This window comes from Peromyscus maniculatus, chromosome 1 (genome assembly GCF_049852395.1).
Source record: "Peromyscus maniculatus bairdii isolate BWxNUB_F1_BW_parent chromosome 1, HU_Pman_BW_mat_3.1, whole genome shotgun sequence".
NCBI lineage: Eukaryota > Metazoa > Chordata > Mammalia > Rodentia > Cricetidae > Peromyscus > Peromyscus maniculatus.
Genome location: NC_134852.1, coordinates 34,085,246 through 34,098,437, shown reverse-complemented (window position 1 = coordinate 34,098,437; position 13,192 = coordinate 34,085,246). Strand labels below are relative to the sequence as shown.

Sequence of the window (13,192 nt, the reverse complement as noted above, 5' to 3'; positions counted from 1 at the left end):
ACTCCTGGGTCTCTCTGACCGAGGTGGTCACTCTCTCCCTGTCTTGTTCGGCCTGTGTCCTTCACTGTCTGAGTACCTTTTTCTGCCCCTTGGGGCATGATGCTCTGTTTCCCTTTTTCTCTCCATCCTCTCCCCCAAGCACCCCCCACCTTTCTTCTCTCAATCCTCCAACCTCAAGGAACTGAGATATTTCTAGAGTAACTGGTTACTGGCAGGAAGGGGTCTGTCTCCTTCTCATGATAAGCCTGCATCCTGGCCATCTCAGCAGGACTCAGGCCCTGACTCCCCCTTGTAAGGTGAATGTGTTCCCACTCTTGCCTCTCTCTCTGTTTTAAGTGAGCAGTCAAGAGCTTGCAGAGGTAAGCAAACCTCCTTTACCGATAGTCCTGGTTTGGGTTGAGGCGGTTAAAACAGCTAGAGACAGTGCTACGTCTGAGTCTAAAGGTCAAAGCTTCTAGAAACTGGCACACACAGACTCCTCTGACCCCATCGGGGAGGACCAACAGAGTACACCTGGACCTCCACACACTCATGAGCTTGGCAGGACGCCACCATGGACTTTTATGAACCCACGACCTTGCTCTTGCCGGGGAGCTCAGGTCCTCATTCAGGGAGCATGTTGGAAAGGCATCGAATCCTTTGCGTGGAATAATCCACTTAGTCCTCTGACGGTCTAGTGTTGCTGCCCAAACTGAACTTGAAAGGTTCTTTAAAAAGCAAAAAGAGACTCTTTGGCCTCCGCGGCAGAAGCAAGATGACGAAAGGAACGTCATCCTTTGGAAAGCGTTGCAAGAAGACGCACACGCTGTGCCGCCGCTGTGGCTCTAAGGCCTACCACCTTCAGAAGTCGACCTGTGGCAAGTGTGACTACCCAAGGCTAAGAGACGAAACACTACTGGGACTGGGCGGATGGGGCACCTGAAAATTGTCTATCGAAGATTCAGACATGGATTCCGTGAAGGGACAACACTGAAACTCAAGAGGGCAGCTGTTGCAGCATCCAGTTCATCTTGAGGAATTTCAGTCAGTCATAAAATAAATGTTCTGGTTTCAAAAGCAGAAAAAAAAAAAAAAAACGCAAAAAGAGGGAGCCTGGCGGTGGTAGCACACGCCTTTAATCCCAGCACTGGAGAGGCAGAGGCAGGTGGATCTCTGTGAGTTCGAGGCCAGCCTGGGCTAGAGTGAGTTCTAGGACAGGGTCCAAAGCTACACAGAGAAACCCTGTCTTGAAAAACCAAAAAGAAAAAGAAAAAAAGCAAAAAGAGGGCACAAACTTGAGTGGTTCGAGAGGGGTGAGACTCTAGGAGGAGCTGGCTGGAGGGTGTGAATGTGATTAAAACGCACGGTATAAATTTCTCAAAGAACTGATCTTTTCGGTGAGGAAAAATACCTAAAGTGCTGCTGTCCTCCCCATTCTGTCGGTGACACAGTGAGGGAGGCACAACGTGGCTGGCAGCTTGCCTCTGGGCCCACTGGGTCTAGAAATACAGTCGGGTGTCAAACTCAGGCAGAGCCTGATAATGGAGAATGTGAGGCAGACAGACAGACAGACAGACAGAGGATGGTGAGAGTGAGGGGAGAGAGTTCTAGGGCCCCCATGGGTGGATAAGGAACAAAGAGACAGGGCTAGTGACAAAACACAGATACCTTGAGCTGGGGATGTGACTCCGCTGACAGCGTGTGATTGCCTAGCACACACGAAGTCCTGGGTTTGATCTCCAGCAAGACATGACCCAGTTATGGTGGCTACATAGTCCTGGGGGGCAGCCTGGGCTAATGAGACCCTATCTCAAGAAGGAAAAGTAACAGACTTCTGACCTGCAGAACGAATACTGCTAATGGGAATGAGAAATGACTCCCTGAGACCAACAGCAGCTCCCCAGATTCGGCCTCTCAGCTTTTCTTCCACTGGTGAATTCCTCCCTGCCTCCCCTGTGTGGGTCCAAGAGGCCCCTCTAAGAAGTGCTCCTAAGTCATAGCAAAGCACTGGCTTTTAAGTCTGACAAACCCCAGTCCACATCACAGTTTGGTTGCTTGTTTTGTGTTGCTGAAAAGCCCCAGGCAAGTGCCTACTCAGCTTTGAGCCTTAAATTTTCTCATCCAGAAAACTTAGGGATGCTAAAGGTACAGGTGTATCATGAGATGGGAACGAGCGTTGGGAAGCATGTGACCTGGTGTTTTTGTAGGTGCTCAGTAAGCACCTGGTGCCACAGAGACTTGGGAACCTAAAGACAGCAAGCTGAGAGAGAGAGAGAGAGAGAGAGAGAGAGAGAGAGAGAGAGAGAGAGAGGGCAAGACCAGAGAGCTGGGGACAGGGTGGGGCGCTGGGGAGAGGGTGGGGGAGCTGGGGAAAGGGTGGGGGAGCTAGGGGCAGGGTGGGGGAGCTGGGGGCAGGGTGGGGGAGTTGGGAGCAGGGTGGGGGACCTGGGCAGTTTGAGGATGTTTTGTCTGCATCTATGTCTGCACCAGTGTATGTGTGGTGCCCACAGAGGCCAGAAGAGGAAAACTTAGCCCCTAGAATTGGAGTCACAAATGGTTGTGAGCCACTATGTGGGTGCTGGGAATCGAACCAGGATCCTCTGCAAGAGTAGACAGGGCTTTTAACTGCTGAGCCATCTTCCACTCCCTGGCTTTGGAGTTTTTAACTGTGCTCATGTACTTACCAGTGATATGCAATGCTCTCTCTCAACCCTGGGTGAGCCGGCCACGGCTTCCATCAGCTACACAATCATGACACTGCAGGGCCCCGTGATGCAAAAACCATCAGTGTGTCCAACCGTCCCTACACCTTTCACCTCAACAAGATTATGGACCATTGGTTGCCCCATTGTAAGACAAGGCGCGTCTGTAATTCATTGGCTGTGCTGGGTAGCCATAGCGAAACTCATGTTGCCAAGTGAGAAGGTTGCAGGAACCCTGCCAGGAAAGCAGACCTGGTAGCCCACAATCTCACATCCTCTATCCCTAGGGCTGAGTAGGCCCTCGAGTTTGGGAGACATATGCCAGGAGGCCATCTCTGGGTGCTGCCCGGGGTGAGCAGCCATGATCATCTGTGCCAACTCCTCCTACAGGGTACCACAGTTATCCCACCGATCCACTCCATCCTTCATGGCCCTGACCAGTTCCAGGAACTGCTTCGTTCCAGCCTGAGAAGTTTCTAGACACCAATGGCACTTTTGAGAGAAACCCTACCTTCCTGTCCTTCTCTGGGCAGTGTCCGTGCTGTGTGACTCTGGGGAGAATGCCAGCCCTCTCTGTTCTTCCTTCTTTAGCATAAGCCAGTTCCTGTCTTCTGACAGATGGGACAGCTGGGCTCAGGTGAATAGGTAAAAGTAAGCCCAGATCTGTGCCAATCACACTTGTTCCTGAGCATGCCCAGTTCATTCAGGAGCTGCAGATTCCACCAGGCAATGAAAACACCCAAAGGTGTTGTTAGAACAGTGTCCATCTGCATCTGCTTTTTTAAAAAATCTAAATGCAAGCATACACTGAAAGTTCTAAAGCAAAGTCCATCTAATCCAAAATAATAGTTTTTTCATAACCACTTTTGTTAGAGTTATGTAAAAATTACACAGTAATACAAACATTGGGAAATAGTTTAATCTTAACTGCTATGTGAAATGCAAACACTTGTTAAAAAAGAAAAAAAGAGAGATGAAATCAGGGGCTGGAGAGATGGCTCAGTGATTAAGAGCTCTGGCTGCTCTTGCAGAGGACCTAGGTTTCATTACCATCCACCATACAATGGCTAAAAATTACCTGTAAGGCTGCTGATGAAAGCTCTCAGCAGTGCCAGAGGAGGTGTGGAGTCAGCGACTGCTCACACAATAGACTGTTTCTCTGAGAGAGTAAAACTTAATTCTCTGGGGCAGGTGAAAAATGAGAACACACATACACGCACGCACGCACGCACGCACGCACGCAAAGCACGCATCTCCAGAATGTCAGGGTCTCTCATATCTCTCTCTTTTTTTTTTTCCATTACAGCTTATATAACCCAGCGATATCTTTCAAGCAGTATAAAAATTACATTGTGGTTGCATTCTATTTTTCAAGTGAAGAATTACAATGAATACAAGTAAAAAACAGCATGTTTCTCATTTCCCTTATGTGAGTAAACCTTCTAAGTATTACATGTAAAAAACAAATGATTTCCAAAGATCCATATACATTCATAGCTAAGCAACTTGTTATAGATTAACAGAGTATAAGCAAGCAATGGCTTTTTCTCAGCCAGTTCTTTTAGTGGTAGGCTGCATTTTAGGGCTACAAAGAAAGGATCAACCATTTTATTATTTATCTCAATGGGTAATTTTATATATATAAATAAATAAATAAATAAATAAATAAATAAATAAATAAATAAATAAATAAATACCTTAAAAGAATCACAAATCTAGACTTTGTTTGGTTGGTTGGTTGGTTGGTTTTTCGAGACAGGGTTTCTCTGTGTAGCTTTGCGCCTTTCCTGGAACTCACTTGGTAGCCCAGGCTGGCCTCGAACTCACAGAGATCTGCCTGCCTCTGCCTCCCGAGTGCTGGGATTAAAGGTGTGCGCCACCACCGCCCGGCTAAATCTAGACTTTTATATATGAAAACCAGTCATTTCTACTTTAAATTCTTAGGGTGCATACCCACTCATGAACAGTTTTTTATTAAATCATACCAGAAAGCTGGGAGCAGAAATGAGTACAAGGAACTAATCAACACCTTTGATCACTAACCTATCCTAGCCAGAAAGGCAGCAACAGCCGGGCTGCCGTTGTTTTTATTCCCTGACCTCAGCGAGTGCCTTGCTTAACTAACAGAAGTGTGCCTTTCTAAACTTTAAATCATTCCCCAAGATTTTCTACCTCAAAATCATTAATAAAAACACCTTAACCTAACCTTACTAACAATTCTACAAGTCCAAATTCTTCCTAAGGGTGGTCATTAATCTGCTCCAGCAGCAATGCTTGGATAAAGTCAATCGCTGTTATTGTAAGTACCAGTAACACTGCCCCATGAGGGGCTTGAAACCCCCTGAGAGTGTTCACACAACCCATAGATGATGAGGGACGTGATGACCGTGAGGGTGATAAGCAGAGTTGTGCTCAATAACAGCAGGAGGTCCTCGGGACACACACAGTCCTCGGGCTCTGCCTCTCCAAGACTCTCGTGACCTCTTATGCTGACCTCTATGAGTTCCAAAGCTGTTTGCTGTTCCTCTCACATGGCTCACGGACACTGTAACTCCAGTTTCAAGGGATCCAACACTCTCTTCTGATCTCCAAGGACAGAAACATAAACACGGTACAGTGCACAAACATAAGGCGGGAAAATACTCAAATACACAAAGTATTTTTTTCAAAGTCAAGAGCCAGGAGTAGTGGCACACACCTGTAATCCCAGCACTTGGCAGACTGAAGAATTCTGCAGGTTTAAGACCAGCCTGGGCTACAAAACAAAAACCTGTCTCAAAAACAAACAAACACACACACACAAAGCATAGAAAAGGGGATGGTGTGGATCAGTGGTAGAGTCCCTGCCTAGAATCCCCCAGTGAGGGGCTAAAGGTGTGGCTCAGTGGTAGAGCACCTGCCTAGAATCTCCCAGTGAGGGGCTGGGGGTGTGACTCAGTGGTAGAGCAACTGTCTAGAATCTCCCAGTGGCATAGCTCAGTGGTAGAACCCCTGCCTAGAATCCCCAGTGAGGGACTAGAAATGTGGCTCAGTGGTAGAGTCCCTGCCTAGAATCTCCCAGTGAGGGGCTAGGGGTGTGGCTCAGTGGTAGAGCCCATGCCTAGAATCCCCCAGTGAGGGGCTGGTGTGTGGCTCAGTGGTAGAGCCCTAGAATCCCCCAATGAAGAACTGGGGGTGTGAGTCAGTGGTAGAGGACTTGCCTAGGATGTGTGAAGCTGTGGGTTCAATCCTCAGTACTGAGGATTTTTTTAAGGTGGAACAAGAACACAAAATGAAAGCAGAATATCTCTCCTTGATTCTGTCCTTTTAAGGAGAAGATCTATAGGCTAGAGGCAAATATGATTTAGGTTTTCATTTGTATCCTTCTAAGTCCTGTCTAAATAAATATACACATAAATATTGAATCAATGAGTTTATTGGGGTGACTTACAGGAAGATAAGTGAGTTATTTATTGACAGTGGCATGGATGACGACTGCAGCACTAAAAAGTGCACCCCAGCATTGGTGATGACTCAGGAGAGCCGCACCCCTGGAACTCTCCGCACGGGCTGCAGGCAGCTCCACCAAAGAGGCTCCTCCCAGGAGCAACTGTTTGCTGCTTTTATAACTTTGGCTAGGGGCTTTGTGACTCTGACAACTTTTTGAGCATCTTAAGCTAGTAAGTTTCATTAGCGATGGGGATCTTCATCCTATAAGCCTCCCTCCAGGAGCTTTGAATTCAGAGGAAAACACTATTCAGCAAGCTCCACCTTTTTCCGTGACCCCCTCCTTCCCAACTGCCTCTCAGCCTCCTCGGATCCCCACTTCCCTGATCAGCAGGGAACTGAGCGTGTCTGAAAGAGTCTCTGGCCCATGACAAGCTTTTTCCCTATCTGACATATTGTGCTTCTCACCCACATCTTTGCTGCCTCCTGGGACCCCGAATCTACAGCCCTACTGTGATGGTTTGAAAGAAAACAGCCCCCAATGGGAGTGGCACTATTATGAGGTGTGGCCTCTGTGGAGGAAGTGTCTCACTGTGGGGGTGGGCTTTGAGGTCTCCTTTGCTCAAGCTACCCTCCATGTTACAGTTCAGATCACTTCCTGTTGCCTGCGGGCCAAGATTCAGGACTCTCAGCTTCTTTCCCAGCACCATGTCTGCCTGCATGCCACCATGTCACACCATGATAATGGACTAAACTTCTGAAAATGTAGGCCACCCCAGTTAAATGTTTTTCCTTTATAAGAGGTGCCATGGCCATGGTGTCTCTTCAGAGCAACAGAAACCCTATAAGACACCTACTTTTGAAGCTCATTCTGCAGCGGAGGGAGACCCAAGCCCACCTCCCATGCTAACGCCAACCACCATCTGGCTATGACCTGGCTGTCTTTCTGTTGCCTGCTTCAGCACACAGGCTGCAATGGACCTGTGTCCTGTTTTCATAGGTGACATTTGAGGCTGGGTCCCTCTCACACATCCCCTGTATATGAAAGAATAAAATAAATCACAGCATGGCTACATAAGGCATCAGCCATTTATCTTTACACATAGACAAGAGATCTCTTGCTGGGAACAACTCATTGGAAAAAGAACCAAGATGAGCAAGTGCTGGGCACAGTTGTCTGAATGAGGTCAGCTCCACTCAGAGGGACCAGCAGGTGCAAAGGCCCTGCTGTGTGGATTGAGTTCGGAGAAATATCCAAAGGGTCAGCACTGCCAGCACAAAGTGAATGTGCCTGGGCACCAGGGCAAAGGAGAATGGATTGGTCATAGAGACTGAAGCATGGAAACTTATGAGTAGAGAAGAGATTTGCCTGAATGTGGTTTGGGTTTAGAGTGCTAGGCCTTGAACCCAGGGCCTCACGAAGTCCAGTACATACTCTACCACTGAGCTACAGGCCGGTACCTGATCTGTGTTTGTTCTGGTCGAGTTGGAGTTTTCCTTTTTCTGGTGAGTGTGGCGAGGGGTGGGAAGGGTGGTGCTGATGCAGCGTCTCGGGTAACCCAGTCTTACCCTCAAACTCACTATGAAGATGACCTTGAACTCCTGAGCACACCTCCTCCACCTCCCAAGCTCTAGAGCCAAAGACGTGAGCCACCACCTCCAGTTCATGCTGTGCTTTGAGACTGGGTCCCACTCTGTAGCCCAGGCTGGCCCTGGCCACAGCACCAACCCTCTTTTTCTTTGAGACAGGGTTTCATCTGTGTAACAGTCCTGGCTGTCCTGGAACTCCCTCTGTAGATCAGGCTAGCCTCGAACTCAGAGATTCACCTGCCTCTGCCTCTGAGGGCTGGGATTGAAGGCATGCACCACCCCTGCCCAGCTGCCAGCACCAACCCTCTTTTGATTTATGTTTTGGAAAGACATTTTGATCTCTCTGTACCCAGGGAGCTGAAGTTACCTGCAAGGGAGGAACCCCAGAGTCACTCCCAATGTCTCCCTGAGACATTCCCCCCACCCCCCAGATTCCACTGAAGCGGGGTGCCAGGCCATGGTTCCCACACACTCTTGCTGTGAGCCAAGGAATGTTCAGCAGGCACAACTTGATGCTGCCTCTTATGTAACCCAGTCCCCAAGCAAAGGGTGCCTGGCACAGAAAATGACTTAGAAACCGGTTTCCTGACAGCTGCCCTCTGCTGGCCCCTGTCGACGGTGACTTTACTGCAAGAATGATTCTTTTAGATTGTCTTCCTGCCCTGGCTTAATTACTGACAACCCATCTTTCAAAATAATCCCAATTATTATTAGTTGCAGTGTAGTCAATTATTATTAGTTGCAGTCTAATCTGATTTTACACCATGTGTTCCTTTCAGGAAAAATGGAGTTATGAATTTCAAAGAGTTCATAGCACAAACAGGTCGCGTCTTAGAAGCATGGACTCTTCCAAGACACAGAGAGATCGCCTTTACTAACTGTTCATTCTATGCCAGATGGTGCTGAAAACGTTTTGTGGACATTCATCCTGTGACTTTCTTTCATATTCCAAACAACCCAGCAAAGCTTCCTCTTTACCCTGTGTAAACACCATACTCACACATGCAAAGTGTTTCTTTGCATTGTATGTGGCTTAGTCTATCCTGAAAGAGTTAGAGGTTTGTAATGTCATCCTAGCTTAGAATTCTGATGGGACAAATCTAGGAGGAGGCGGGAACAGTGACTCATGGTGTGCTCGCTTCAAGTTCACCCGAACAAAGGTAAGAGAAAAGAAAGAAAGCTGGGGGGGAGGGGGCGACTGTGTTGACATTCCTATGGGCGGGTCTCATTGGAACACTCCTTGGAGAACAAATAAACACCCCAGGTAATAAGCCTTTAATCTGCTGGGGAATTTATCTTGGAGCAAAGTCTTGAGGTCACAGTATGTACTCTAAGCTTGTCAGCACGGCCTGAGGCTGACTGGACTCCATGTGTTATCTTCCAAAAGACTTCAGCCAACACCCCATGTCTTCCTAGGAGGACACTATGCTTTAAGAGGTCTTGACCCAAGACAGTCGTATGCTAGAAGCTTGGTGTAGATGTAACCGTCTTAAATAAGAAACACAGAGCCAATGCAGAGATGAAAGCCCAAGAGGTCAGAGCTATAGCTAAGAGCTAAAAAACCTTACCCTTCATTGCCACTGCTGTCGTCCTCAGCAAGAGACCTATATCCTGTGTTTTTGTCCTTTTTATTGACTTTCTATTTTTTGCCTTCTCTTTGGTTGTAAACCCAACCAAATGACCTCCACGTCACTGCCCATCTATACAGACCTCCAGGTCTTCTATGGTTGGTATTGAGATTAAAGGTGTGTGTCTCCATGCTGGCTGTATCCTTGAACACACAGAGATCTGCCTAACTCTGCCTCCCAAGTGCTGGGATTAAAGGCATGGACCACCATGGCCCAGCTTCTGCTACGGCTTGCTATTAGCTCTGACCCCCAGGCAACTTTATTTATTAACATACAAATAAAATTACATTTCAGTACAAATAAAATATCATCATATTTCCCCTTTTCTATTTTAATAAAAAGAAAAAGGAAAAAGGTTATAACTAACATAAGAAAAACTATATACAAAAGTACAATAACTATATACTATATATACAAGCAATAAATATCTAAACAATGTCTAGTCCATTTATATTTGACAAATTCAGAGAAAATACTTTCATTATCTATCCTATTGTGGTAAGTCCAAAATGTGCCTAATTCGCTTTCTATCCTAACTAATCTTCAACTATAACTAACTAATCTTCAACTCCCTCAGAGATCCAAGAAGGAAATGATATTAGCTAATAAAAATTGAAAACAGGAAGTGCATGCAAGCAGCTTCCCAAAAAAAAATGTGAGTTGACAGAAACTGCCAGCTGGCTGGAGAGTCACCGAGGTTTCTCCATAGTGTTGGGCATCATCTTCAGCCTATAGGCTTAGTGTATCTGACAGACTCATTTGTGAAGTAGGATGTACACAAGGTCAATAGTTCAACCTCACATTTGGTGAGAGCAGTCCATGTACCAGAAACACCTGAATTCCACTAGTGTCATGTCATGATTCAGGATTTTAAATTCTGGAAATTGTTGATTTTTTTTTTTTAATTCAGCTGTCCATTCTTCTTGGCTATGTGTGTGTGTGGCTTCATCTCAGCATCAGGTTCTTCTCCATATCCTTCTATTAAATGTCAGTCTACTATTGAGAGGTCTGAGCTTAGTTACTCTTCAAGAATAACTGTTTCAGCTGCTGTTCCATTGCACATCAGAAGCCATCGGCCCTCTGCCTGTTAAGCTGCCTTCGAAGAAAAGGGCACTGTACCTTTTCCAGATTGCGAAGGCCACTTCAGGGATGGTGCCATATTGTCCTGACCTCAGAAGATGCCTTTTGATAAAGCCATAACCATACTTGTTTTGGCAAGAATCAGTAGTCCTTTGTTTTGTGTCCTGTCTGTCCTGTTGTCAGCAGTTGATTCAAGAATACTTTGTTGTCCAGTGGCTAACTTTTGCCACAATGAAAGTTAACTCCATATGCAGTTTCTTCAATGCCCATATTTTCTTTGAAGTAGATTGGTACTGCTAAGAGCCCACATGTCTCGTAGTCAAACAAAAAAGAAAAATTTTCTAAGTTATTAAAACATTATAAATGCCATATTCTGTAGATCTCTGAAGGGTTTGAAGATGACCTGTCTATCTAAAATATATCTGCTCGATCTTGATAACACACCTAGTATGACTACAAGCTCTATTATAATGTCTAACTACTAACTTTCATTTCTTTATATCCTAATAGTTGGTAATAACAACATTCAAGGATCAGCAAATTGCATTACATTGTTAAATGAACAGAATAAGTACAATGTCTTGAACAAAATTAAAAATATACATATAGCATTTTCTAACAATATAAATTTCAATATATATATATATAATTTGTATATAATATAAAAACTCCAATCCAATGTAAAGTATTTAAAACTAGTAATTATCTTTTTCTTTTTCTTTTTTAAACAATAACCTAAAATCTAATCTCCTTTGCTTATCCCTTTTCCTAACCCTTAACAATAACTTGTAACCAACCCTCCTAAGCAATGAAAATTATCCTAGACCCAAAACCCATTAAAAGACAAAAAAAAAAAAAAAACCACCTGCCCCACACCACCTCTTTGTGAATGTGGGCATCATATATTAAAATTGCTTCCTGCTGGGTATGGGCGAAGGTATCTTTATCCTGAAAAGAAAAAATTTAGGTTAATTGTAAAATTCTAGGAAAGGTAACTATATCCTTTGTTATCCAGTCTGTGTATAATGCCAAAGTTCAGGGTTTATCTCAAGCCCTTATTCAAGTAGTCTTTGAGACTGGATCATCTTAGCTAGTCATCTCAAAATTGCTCTGAGCACTTTGTAGTTCAAAGCTGACTTGTAGATGATGTTTGTCAGCTTAGTGATGTTAGTATTGTCCACATGGAATTGTTGTTGTTGTGGGGCCCCATCTTCTTCCTGGAGACTTCAGTTGATGTTAGGCCTGGCCGTGATTTCCTACAGAAAACTGATAAGAGACTCGAACACAAAGACATATATATGCAGCTAATTGAAGCCTTTTTCTAGAATTAGTTAGTACTCTATATGACCATTCATATCTTAACAAAGTTTAAAGTGTGTGTGTGTGTGTGTATCTTGTAAATTTTGATATAAAATTCATACTTTAAGGAAAGTTTAAAGAATCAGAACAGAATCAAAGAATTGAGATTAGTAATACAATAGTCCCCTAATTAATTTGGTTTTTCTCCTGACCCATAGCAGAAGATGGCTCTTTTCTTCTGGCATGATACAGGGAGTTTGCATTTTCCTTTTAACAACATGCTTGAGTTTAAAGAAGGAAAGAGCCATTCTCCAACTCCAAAGTCAGCTTTAAATTTTAATTGAACTGGGACTACAAGAAGACCAATAGTGTTAAATTTTTTTTTTTAGAGAAGAGCAGAAACAAACATTTAGGAAGACTTAAGAAATTTTGTAGATGATATACCAATAGGCCATTTTACTGTTTCCTGGGATACATGATTTACCCCTTTTCTTCAGTTGTCTCATTTGTCCAGTGTTCTTCAGATTCCTTAGCCTTCATTCTCCTAGAAGACAAAAACAAAAACCTTTCCTCAAGACTAATATTGGGGATGTTCCCTTTTGATAAGTTATTATCTGATTAAAATGAAAAGGCATGTGTTAATGGTATAAGTTAGTTTAAATTGGATGGTCATGCTGGTTGATGAACTATCACCTCCTCTAATTAAGAGGTCTCTCTTGTTCAAATCGAACCTTTATCAATTTTGATGGTACCCACAGCTTTTCTTCTCCTGTAGAAACAAAAGCAAAACCTCGTCCCCAACATAACACATATCCTGGTTTCCATCCTGAGGTTGGCACATCCTTGAAGTATATAGGCTGATTTAATTCTGTAGTTTTTTTCTATTATCGAATGTCTCTCTGCAGCTGTTGTTCCTTTCTCATTGGCATTGAGAAAATTCAAAGTTAATAGAGCATTATGCAATCTATTTCTGGGGGTTTTTGTTACCCCTTTCTGTTTGTTTAGCATAACCTTTAGAGTTCTGTTTGATCTTTCTATAACTGCTTGACCTGTAGGATTGTGTGGTATACCTGTAACATGCTTTATATTGTAATAAGCAAAAAAAACTGTTTCATTTTAACAGAGACATATGATGGAGCATTGTCAGTTTTGATTTGTGCAGGTATACCCATGATGGCCATAACTTCTAGCAAATGAGTGATTACAGAATCAGCTTTTTCAGAACTCAAAGCAGTTGCCCATTGAAATCCTGAATAAGTATCGATGGTGTGGTGTACATATTTCAGTTTCCCAAATTCTGCAAAGTGAAACACAGCTATCTGCCAGATTTCATTCCTTTGAGTACTCTTTGGGTTACATCCTGCTGGTAATGGCATCTGATTGTATAAGTAACAAGTAGGACATTCTTTACTATTTCTTTGGCTTGTTGCCAGGTTATGGAAAAATCTTTTTTTTTAAGCTTTACTATTGACATGATGTTTTTTATGA

General features: G+C 44.2%; 1 pseudogene; it reads left to right on the top strand.

The window, feature by feature from the left end:
* Positions 1 to 466: 466 nt before the first annotated feature.
* On the top strand, positions 467 to 1,066 carry LOC102927245 (large ribosomal subunit protein eL37-like; annotated as a pseudogene).
* Positions 1,067 to 13,192: the final 12,126 nt, after the last annotated feature.